This window comes from Mchenga conophoros, linkage group LG6 (genome assembly GCF_057382185.1).
Source record: "Mchenga conophoros isolate Kocher_MC1m ecotype Shallow Benthic linkage group LG6, M_conophoros_male_GT1.1, whole genome shotgun sequence".
NCBI lineage: Eukaryota > Metazoa > Chordata > Actinopteri > Cichliformes > Cichlidae > Mchenga > Mchenga conophoros.
In genome coordinates, this window is record NC_140531.1 from 18,529,751 (window position 1) to 18,540,379 (window position 10,629).

The 10,629-nt window shown below is 44.5% G+C and overlaps 1 long non-coding RNA gene across 1 annotated transcript; it reads right to left on the reverse strand.

The window, feature by feature from the left end:
* Positions 1-4,414: 4,414 nt before the first annotated feature.
* LOC146572434 (uncharacterized) lies at positions 4,415-7,292 on the reverse strand. The gene is made up of 3 exons (XR_014892917.1): positions 7,180-7,292; positions 6,997-7,076; positions 4,415-5,089 (listed from the first exon to the last, which is right to left on the reverse strand). It is a non-coding gene; the product is annotated as an uncharacterized LOC146572434 (long non-coding RNA).
* Between the last annotated feature and the right edge of the window lie 3,337 nt (positions 7,293-10,629).

Sequence of the window (10,629 nt, forward strand, 5' to 3'; positions counted from 1 at the left end):
TAAGCTGTATTGTACTGCTGGAGCATCTTGAGTGCCTGTGTCTAGGATGCTTGCACACACTGCTTCAATTCTCTGAGCCATGCAAATAATTGTGTACCTGACTGATGTCCCATGCATTTTTCATATCGCAACTTGACTGTGCCTGCAGTGAGTAAAAAGTTTTTTTTCCTTTCCTCTTCTCAACATGCTGTTTCTTTCACCTCCCAACACCCTCTACTTTGACCTCATACTCACATGCACATTTCCAGCACCTATCATTGAAATCAATGGGATTGATTCTCTTGAGGTTAATGGATTTTGCTGCCAAGGTGAGCAGGATGCACTTTAATCATGGCAGATCTTAAATATTTTATCAGAGAGAGCCAAAGGTTCAGAGCCGGAGCTGGCAATGCAGAGGAAGGAATGACAGTGGAGAGAAGCACACTGTGCATCTCAGCACTCTTGTCTAGCAATGGGCCAAATGTTCACTTCAGAAAGACCCAGCATAATGGTGTCGAAGAGTAAAAAGCAGGATGCACTGAGTTGAATTTAGTTACTGCATGAGGAGAATGAATTGTTCGTATACACTGTTCATTAATCTTCAGAAGGAAATTTGGCTTTGTCATTTTTTTGTGTTGCTTTTTTCTCATTTTCATGAAATAATTTCTGGATGACTAACCTCCCAGTCACAGGAATAGCAACTGGTAGGCAACCAGCATTTTCTAGGGAAAAATGTGTGTTCCCTGACCAGTTGCCAAGGGTTTGAGAAAGGTTGTTAGGTGTAGGTATACAATGCTGCACCAGAGACCTTGACATTGCAATGGTTTCCTGTAACTTACACAAAATATGCTGACTTGTCTGGAAACACTCACTGGATGCTCGCCAAGCAGCAGTCGTAACAGTCGTAGCCTTCCATGCAAATTACGGGCGACCACTGCTATGAGCTAGAGACCAAATCCATCACAGAGATTTTTGGTGCTGGACTGCCTTTTTGACCAATTTCTACTGGCAGCTACCACCAACTTCCAGCAACCACTCTAGCTCGTCTGGGAAAACAGAGTTTTTGCAAGTGAATAGCTTCCCAGGATGTCACCAACATGTCTGTAGATTTGAATAAAAACAGTAAACACACTGCAAGCGCCAACATTCCTCTTAACCTTCAATTCGAAGCAGCTGTGTACCAGATATCTTCTTGTTCTGGTAATTTAGAAATTTTACTTTATCTTTACATGAATGCTAAAAATGCTTTGTAGCCCCAAAACCTTAAAAGAAAATAGCTGCTTGTGATTTATAAGAGGATTACTGCATGTTTTGTTCTGCACATTTTGTGCGTTTGTTCAAAATTTATTTTAATGATGGATAGAACTCAAAGCCAGTAACAGTGTCTACTTTTTAAATACTATTTTTAAACAACATCCATTTCATGTTCTGCCTGGGAGAGGCATCACAGGAGCAGCATGCTAAGCCAGACAGTCCGATATGTCTCTTTTCCTGGCAATGTTTTCAGCCCCTCCTGGGAGATCTCAAGGGATTCCAGGGCCCAATGAGATATACCTTTAATCTCTAACAGCATGCTCCAGACCTACCCCCAAGGTCTCCAACAGCTAGAAAACCTGAACTCAGGAACAATATGTCATTTTGTGATTATTAAAACACTGAAATAAATCCCTAAACTGCCTGCATAGTCAGAGTGTTTTCAATAAGTGGTCATTGTGTCCTGCAGCACCCCATATAATTAGAAGAATGCCTCTTTATTAATCCATTCATTGTCTGACCGTTTCAAAAGAACTAGTTTAATTAGATGTGAGTCTACATTTCATTTTTATATTTCTTAGAAAAGTTTTGGGTCAACCAGAAAAACACTTTTAGTAAACAGAATAAAAAGTCTGGATATTGGCAAAGTAGGAATAATGATTTTAGTTTAATGATTTTGTCCTTCAAACTTTGATTTTGTCAAAGAATGATCCATTTGTAGTGGTCACAACCTTGCAGACTTGCCAGCTGTCAATTCGTTGCCTTTAAGAACATGCTGCTATCTTTCTTGCTTGGACTCCACTCACTGAGTCTTGCCTTCCACTTGATGGATCCTCATTGCCTGTGGATCCTGGTTCTATTAAATAAAAACTAAAATAACTTGTGACTGTCCTCATAATGGTCCTGGGGGTAATCACACAAGTAACCAAACCAGTGTGTGCAGATGAATATGCAGGTAATTAGGTCAGCAAGTATAACACTGAATGTGATGCAGTTAACAAGAAAGTGGGGCAGGTGTGTAGTGTAGGCGAGGCCAGTTGAGCCTTGGTCCACCTAATTCAGTGCCCTTGATACTAATGCCCTGTGTGCCTCATTTACTCTCCTTTTTAGCATTGGGCCGTGTGAATGTGTCACCATTCACCAAATCTTCGAGGATTGTAGCTGCATCTTTTTCAGTGTGGTAGAAGTCAGAATTGATATTCTCATATTTACAGACAGGCATGCAAAGTATTACAACTGCATACATTTCTACTGCATCTTTGTGAGTAGCTTAGCTGTTTTGGAGAATCCTCTAAACAGCAATAACGTGACAAAACAGGGCTGCCAAGTCTAATGCTTCTGACTAGACACCTGCCTTCCATCACTCTCTCACAGCCCTTACATAGACCAAACTAATCACTTGCCAAATAAGAGGAAGCCAAATCCCGTTGTGGAAAAACAGTTACATATGTCAAACAGGTCTTTTTGCTGCAAAAAGACTTTTCCCTACATTTCAACACCAACACTGTGCATGCACAGATGGTGAAAAGGGAAACATTTAGTATGCTTTTAGTTGCCTAGAGTTATTATTAATCTCTGGCTCTTTTCCACAGGGTGGTTTTTGTCTCGTCTCCCACCCCTCAGCCTAAGTTGGTTGTGACAGATGGTTACCCCTCCCTGAGCCTGGTTCTGCCAGAGGTTTCTTCGTCTTGAAAGGGAGTTTTTCCTTACCACTATCAGCAAGTAATTTCTTAGGGGGGTCATCTGGTTGTTGAGTTTATTGTAGGATCTTTACCTTCCAGTATATTTTATACTACTACTTTATAAATAAAACTGAATTAAATTAAAGTATGCACTAACATATACATTTCAAGGTAAAGGCTTTCAGATTTTAGATTGAAGATACTCGCCAGTAATGCCTATAATCTGGCTTTGGCAAATTGTTTGTCGCGTCCAACTTTTTCTGGAATTCTGTTACTTTGGCTTCATTTAAAATGTAATTTTTGCTTAATTAATCAACGTAAATTATCCCCAACACTGACGTGATTGATCAGGATCTAGCACAACATTGGTTGCTTTACTTCACATGGATGTGCTGTCACGATTATCAATTGCTATCGATTCTTTTACGTTGTTTACATAAACTTTTTTGATGCATTCTCAATCATCTAGGTAGGTAAATCTCAGTGGGAGAAACGTTTCTCCCACTGAAAACGCTACATCCAGATGAACAGAATCAAGTTTTGGAGATTTACATAAAATTCTCACCCCACTATCTGAATGTCTGAGCACAAATTGAGATCCATCAAACCACACAACATTTTTGTTATCTCATATTGTCCAATTTTCATAAGGCCTAAATTTTAGCCTTCAATTCCTATTCTTAGTTGGCTGTAGTGGCACCTGGTGTGATCTTTTACTGCTTTAGCCCATCTACTTCAAGGTTCAACGTGCTGTGCGCTAAAACAATGCTCCTCTTCATGCCTTGGTTGTAATGAGTGATCATTTAAGGGACTGTGGCCAGCTGGGAGCTGATAGGAAGTCTGGCCAGTCTCCTCGGACCTCCATTATCATTTCTCCATAAATGCTAGAGATGGTTGTGTGAGAAAATCCCAGATGATCAACATTTTGTTGCTCAGTTTGAACTTCAGCAGGTCATCTTGACCAGGTCCACATGCCAAAATGTAAAGAGTTGGTTCCATGTGATTTGCTGATTAGGAATTGGCATTAACAAACAGCTGAATGTGTGTACCTAACAAAGTTGGTGATCGATTAATGTCCTATCAAATCTTGTGCATACCATATGGTAGCGTGCTACAGCTATGGTTCATTCTGTTTCTCTTATGGGTCTGAGTGAGGCCTGAGTTAATGTAAAAACAGCCTGATGAAGCCAACAATGTTCCAAAATCAGTCTCTGAAAATAAAAAAGCAGCTTAGGATGCATGATCAGTCTTTCCATCACACTTAAGTAAGAGTAATGAGAAGCCACTCTGATTAAGTTTTAAAATGTGTGAAGGTGCATGCTGTGTATATCGTTTCCCTGCAAAGATCAGGTTACACAATAAGAACAGAATAAATGAATCCTCAATGTTAGCAGGTAATTATCAACAGTCTGACAGCCACCAGTGTTGTCAGTCTCAGTGACAGTGATGTAAAGAGTGGAGATTAACTGCAGTAAATGGGATGAAGAATTTAATGGCCATTAAAGCAATTCATAGTAACATGCAGCTTGTAGGGAGTCAGCCAAACTCATTTGCTGCTCAGTCTTTTGAATCTTATGTAAAGAGAATTCCATCTTACATTCCCGTAAAGCGCTGCCTTTGGAAGGATTTTTCTCTTTGAATCATAAAATAGAATAATACAAAAATTTTACTACATCAAGTGTGGGGTTTGGGGTTTTTTAATATTCATACAAGGCTGTGACCCAACCTCTTACAAAATAACTGGCATATATGGTTATGGTTATATTTTTAATGCTTTTCTTACTTTGAGATCTATGTCAAAGGAGCTCAATGTAAGCCTGAATATTTGAACAATACAGTTGGTCTCAGAAAGAGACTGTTACGACCCCTGGTTGGGAAGAGGGAGTAAACCCTAATATCCTTATCTAACAAAAAGGCTCACCAAAACCATTACATGGGTGGCACCAACCTTCTTACTTAGTCCTCTAACTCCCACCACAAACCTTAAGCAAACAAAAGAATCTCTCCAGAGCAGCACAGGACAGTCATAGCACTGAGGAGGAAAGAGTGAGAGTCCAGCCACAGGTAAGTTTCCTTTATAGGAGAGTCCTCAATCCTGGTTGGTCCTTACAAATTCTCCTCCATCCAATCAGAGCTGAACATTCCAAATTAGGACCAGTCTGTATTCTGTGTACCTAAGGAGAAACAGAAAGAAAAAAGGCAGAAGTCCATTTGTCCATTTATTGCAATGTGCTAGATGTGAAACCCCGGAGAGCTCAGCAGGGATCATAAAATTAGATTTACAGTGAGCATGTTTAAATGCACTCTGCTATACGGCATTGGAGTCTAATGACTTGTGTTATATTTAGTAAATGATGATTACATGGAACAAATAGGAAAGCCATTTTGCTTTGCACACATGGTTATTTCCACTGCATTAACAAATGAGTTTCCTATATATGGAATACATAAAGTACTTCTTATCATGTTATTCCACATTCTGCTAATCTGTGCGCTGAGTCCAATTGAGGATGAAACAAGATCAGACTGTCTAGTCGGCGTTTACCACTTTGTTCAAACCATCAGAGTTTACGACTCTGGTCTAATGAGACAATTATAATAAAAGGTTATCACTCTTAAAGTATTTTTAGTGTTTAGAGTATATCCCAGCTTTCCTATTTAAAAGTATAAGTACGCAACCTACCATTTGCTTCACACTAGAAGTACTTAAACAACAGTAAAACAAATTTATATTGATTAAATGTACTTAGGAGACTGAAGCAACTTCTTTACTCAAGTAAAAATGAAAAAGTACAGGCTCTGAAATGTACTCAAAGTAAGAACATAAAAAGTAGCTCCTTGAAAGGCAATTCTACTAACTGTTCCTGTACAAAGATAACTGAAGGTTTTGCTATATTAATATAATAATAAAATAATATTAGTACGAGAGAATATGAGTGTTATTCAAATGTAAATTCTTACTCTAAGGAATGTACTCAGCTTGAATCTGTTATTGAGGACGTCTGTAGTGAAACAAAATGAAAAAAAAAAAAAAAAAGTTCTGTTGCCTACATCGTAGGAGGTGTCTGCCTCCACACCTAAACAGTAAAATGAGAACAATCAAGTGTTACAGTGCAATCAGCAGGTGGGGGAACCCTAAGATCTGTATAGCGGCTCAGCGTGGAGGAAAGAATCAACTCACAATAATTTCTAATTAGAGCTTCAGTAGATTTTCTTATTGTACAGGCTGATATCAGCTGACCCACTGGTCTTTGAAGATTTACACAACTGAATTCAACAAGATGTACACAGGATGTTTATTAAAGCACACCATATACAAATACAATATGTGATTAAAATGACGACATTAGACACTTTAATTTTGTCATGGCTGCCGAGGCGAGCCATGTGGTGTTGGAGGGAGAAAGGACCCAAAATGCAAGCAGTGGATGAGAATGCTAGTGAAGTTTATTTACAAAGAGGGGTGGTGGCAAAACAGGCAAAGAGGGAGGACAATAAACTAAAGAAACCTAAACTGGGAAAACTAAATGACAAACCTGGGATGATACCAAAAGAGAGGAGCAGGAGCAGCAGCAGCAGCAGCAGCACCACTACTACCACTACTACCACTACTACTACTACTACTACACAAACATGCACCAGGACACCGTGGAACACAGACAAACCAGCAACAGGCAGGAGAACACACAGGGTTTAAATACACACACCAGTAATCAGGGGATGAGCAACAGGAGGGGAACTCACCTGGGAGAAATCAAAGCTGACGGGACAGGGGAACGTAAACTGAACACACTCACATGAGACAGAGACCTTCAGAATAAAACAGGAAACTCACAGACACAGAACCAGACAAGACACTGAACTAAACAGACAGATTCACATACAGACAGTGTGACACCATAGACAGACAGAACACAGAAGTGGGACCAGGGCAGGCACAGAACAGAAACCTAACAAATGGCAAATCATAACAGAATACATACTCAGAATAAACAAAAGCGTAAGGAAACACAAAACACTGAGTCGGCAGACTCAGGACCATGACAAATTTAGTTTATCAAGTGTCATTGTCTGTCCTTACCTTTAAATATAACCTCTCTTCTTCCCCCCTTGGTCTTTCTCCACCTCTGAGTGAAGTTAGCCCTCTTTCTTTTTTCCTCCCTGTGAAATACGGCAGCTGGAACTTTAGCTGGGAACACACTGTGTGACAAACTGCACACAAACAATTTGTGTGATTGCTGATGTTTGTTGAATTTGAAATTACCTGGCACTTAAAAAATGGCCCTCGCTTCATGCTTCATGCTTCATGCTTAAGCATACTAGTGCTAGCTAAATGCTGAAGTCACCAACACAGTTTACACACCTGCACTCTTTCTGGCCCACTTTAACCCCCGAGTAAAAAAGCTATAAATGATACAGCTGAACCAATAATGAGTGTGGCGGGGCGTGGCCTGCGGTGCCGTGCAGAGGAGGCGGACGCACCTGCACGGCATCCGCAATCACGCCCCGCCGAATTAAATATTGTACTGGGTCCTGTGGTTGGGTTGTTGTGATAGTGTTGAGCGGGCAGCGGGAGAGCTGCAGCTCTGTGAGTATTGTGGACAGCAACCGTCAAAGCTTTAATAAAAAGCATCAAAATGCCACTGGGTCTGCCGTGTATGTTTACAGTGGTGCCGAAACCCAGGACGGGAGGCACGGCAGATCCAGGAGTGGGCCAGCAGAGGGAGGAGCTGGCGAGAATGGTGGCCGAGCTGGCGGCCACGCAGCAGGAGCAGGCGGCGGTGTGGCGCCGCAGGCGGGAAGAGCTGCAGGACCAGACTGAACGCCATCTGCAGAGAATGGAGAATCTGGCGGCGCTGATCCGGTCCTGCCCGACACCACCACCACCCCCACCGGCGCTCCCCAATGGCGCTGGAGTGGAGGAGATCCAGTCCGTGCAGGCGCCAGTGCCGGCCCCCAGGTTGCGACCAGCTAGCACGCAGCCTGCCACAGCGCCTGTCCCCACACCTCGCGTAGGAGCCGCTGGGGCTCTGCAGGGCCCGGTGCCCGTTGCTGCGCCCCGGAAGAAGGCGGCGGAGCCGGCAGCGGTGGAGGCGGCGCCCGAGGAGCCGCTCCAGCCGGGAGAGACAGCGGCGATGGCGGCGCCCGAGGAGCCGCTCCAGCCGGTAGGGGCAGCGGCGATGGCGGCGCCCGAGGAGCCGCTCCAGCCGGTAGGGGCAGCGGCGATGGCGGCGCCCGAGGAGCCGCTCCAGCCGGTAGGGGCAGCGGCGATGGCGGCGCCCGAGGAGCCGCTCCAGCCGGTAGGGGCAGCGGCGATGGCGGCGCCCGAGGAGCCGCTCCAGCCGGTAGGGGCAGCGGCGGAGGCGCAGCGAGGGGAACGTGAGCTGCTCCCACCGGGAGGGGCGGAGAAGCCGCGGGATAAGTCGGTGGTGCCCGTGCTAAGGGAGTCCGCGCCACCGAAGCCCGAGGTTAGCAGGGTGAGCAGAGCGGCCTCACCTCCACCAGAGGCCGGTGCCTGCCGGACATCTGCCCAGCTGCCTGCGAGCCGGGGCGCACGACCGTACCGACCGCGCCGCGTCCACCTGCCACGCGGCCGACCTCCGGACCAGCTTCGCCGACGCTGCTGGGTTCGCAGGCGGCCACCTGAACTCACAACTCCCCGTCGCTTGGCCAGGGCCCGGGGGCGCCGACGGTCCGGGCTGATCCCCTCTCCCGCTCGCGGTGGGGGGAGTACGTTCGGCCGGATGGTTCCCCGGCCTCAGTCGGGCGATGGGGGTATGTGGCGGGGCGTGGCCTGCGGTGCCGTGCAGAGGAGGCGGACGCACCTGCACGGCATCCGCAATCACGCCCCGCCGAATTAAATATTGTACTGGGTCCTGTGGTTGGGTTGTTGTGATAGTGTTGAGCGGGCAGCGGGAGAGCTGCAGCTCTGTGAGTATTGTGGACAGCAACCGTCAAAGCTTTAATAAAAAGCATCAAAATGCCACTGGGTCTGCCATGTATGTTTACAATGAGCCTTCTTTGAAAATGCAAGGTGTGGAAAGTACATATATTTATTTAAAAATGGAGGGAGTAAAAGTAAAAAGTTGTCAGAAAAATAAGTACTCAAGTAAAGTTTAGATATATGAAAATTCTATTAAGTACAGTATGCATGGCAGGATGGCTTAACTTTGCAAAGTTTCATAAGACTTCTGGAACAAATGTCCTTTGGGCACATAAAGTCCAGGTGGATATGTTTGTCCATAATCTATAACACCTCATACCAAATGTCACTGATTAAAGAATGAGTGATGATTTGGACTTTTTTGTAGCTATAGGGCCTGGGCACCTTACAGTCACTGAGTCAACCCTGTTGACCCTGAACTCATTTGTACACCAAAGTGTTCTAGAGTCAAATGGGAAGACATCTGTCTGAGAGTTAAAATTTGGTTTAAATTGGGTCATGGGCAACACCATCTCAAGCACAGCACGGTGAAAGAATCAAGTCTTGCACTAAACGAGTCTCGGCTGTGGCGAGACCTTAAGAGAGCTCAAATCAAATCAAATCACTTTTATTGTCACATCACATGTGCAGGTACATTGGTACAGTGCATGTGAGTGAAATTCTTGTGTGCGAGCTTCACAAGCAACAGAGTTGTGCAAAATACAATAATGTAAACAAGCAAAATATAAGAATGGCTACATCTGAAACTAATAAATATATGTACAATATATAATAGTATATGCAAAAAAAATTTCTGGATGTGTATACTAAATGTTTTTCTACGTGTGTGTGTGTGTGTGTGTGTGTGTACACATATTTTACAGATTAAATAGAGTAAACAATAAATAAAATATATAAAAATATACAGAGTTGAGACGTGCAAAACAGTGGCATTACTGTACAGTGTGTAGTGCATAATGTTGAAGTTCCAGTAGTGAAGCTGAGGTGTCTATGACGTGTTCAGCAGTCTGATGGCCTGGTGGAAGAAGCTGTCTCTCAGTCTGCTGGTACGGGACCGGATGCTGCAGAACCTCCTTCCTGATGGAAGCAGTCTGAACAGTTTATGGCTGGGGTGACTGGAGTCCTTGATGATCCTCCCCGCTTTCCTCAGGCACCGCTTCCTGTAGATGTCTTGGAGGGAGGGAAGCTCACCTCCAATTATTCGTTCAGAGCACCGCACTACTCTCTGGAGAGCTTTGCAGTTGTAGGCGGTGCTGTTGCCATACCAGGTGGTGATGCATCCAGTGAGGATGCTCTCAATGGCACAGTGATAGAAGGTCCTGAGGATGGAGGGGTTCATGCCAAATCTTTTCAGTCTCCTGAGAAAGAAGAGGCGCTGTTGCGCCTTCTTCACTGTTTTGTTCATGTGTACTGACCACGTAAGATCCTCAGCCAGATGTACACCAAGGAACCGGAAGCTGCTCACTCTCTCCACAGCAGCGCCGTTGATGGTGATGGGGGTGTGTACTTCTCTGCACCTCCGGAAGTCCACTATCAACTCCTTTGTCTTTGCGACGTTGAGTGTGAGATGGTTGGCTTGACACCAGTGGGTCAGGGCGCTGACCTCCTCCCTGTAGGCCGTCTCATCACCGTTGGTGATAAGACCCACCACTGTAGTGTCGTCTGTAGTGTAGCTGTGCATAAACAAATGTGTGGAGGCCTCAATGTTGTAAAGAAGAGTGGGCCAATATCCTCCACAATGATTCCTCCATAAGCTATTTAATAGTGTGG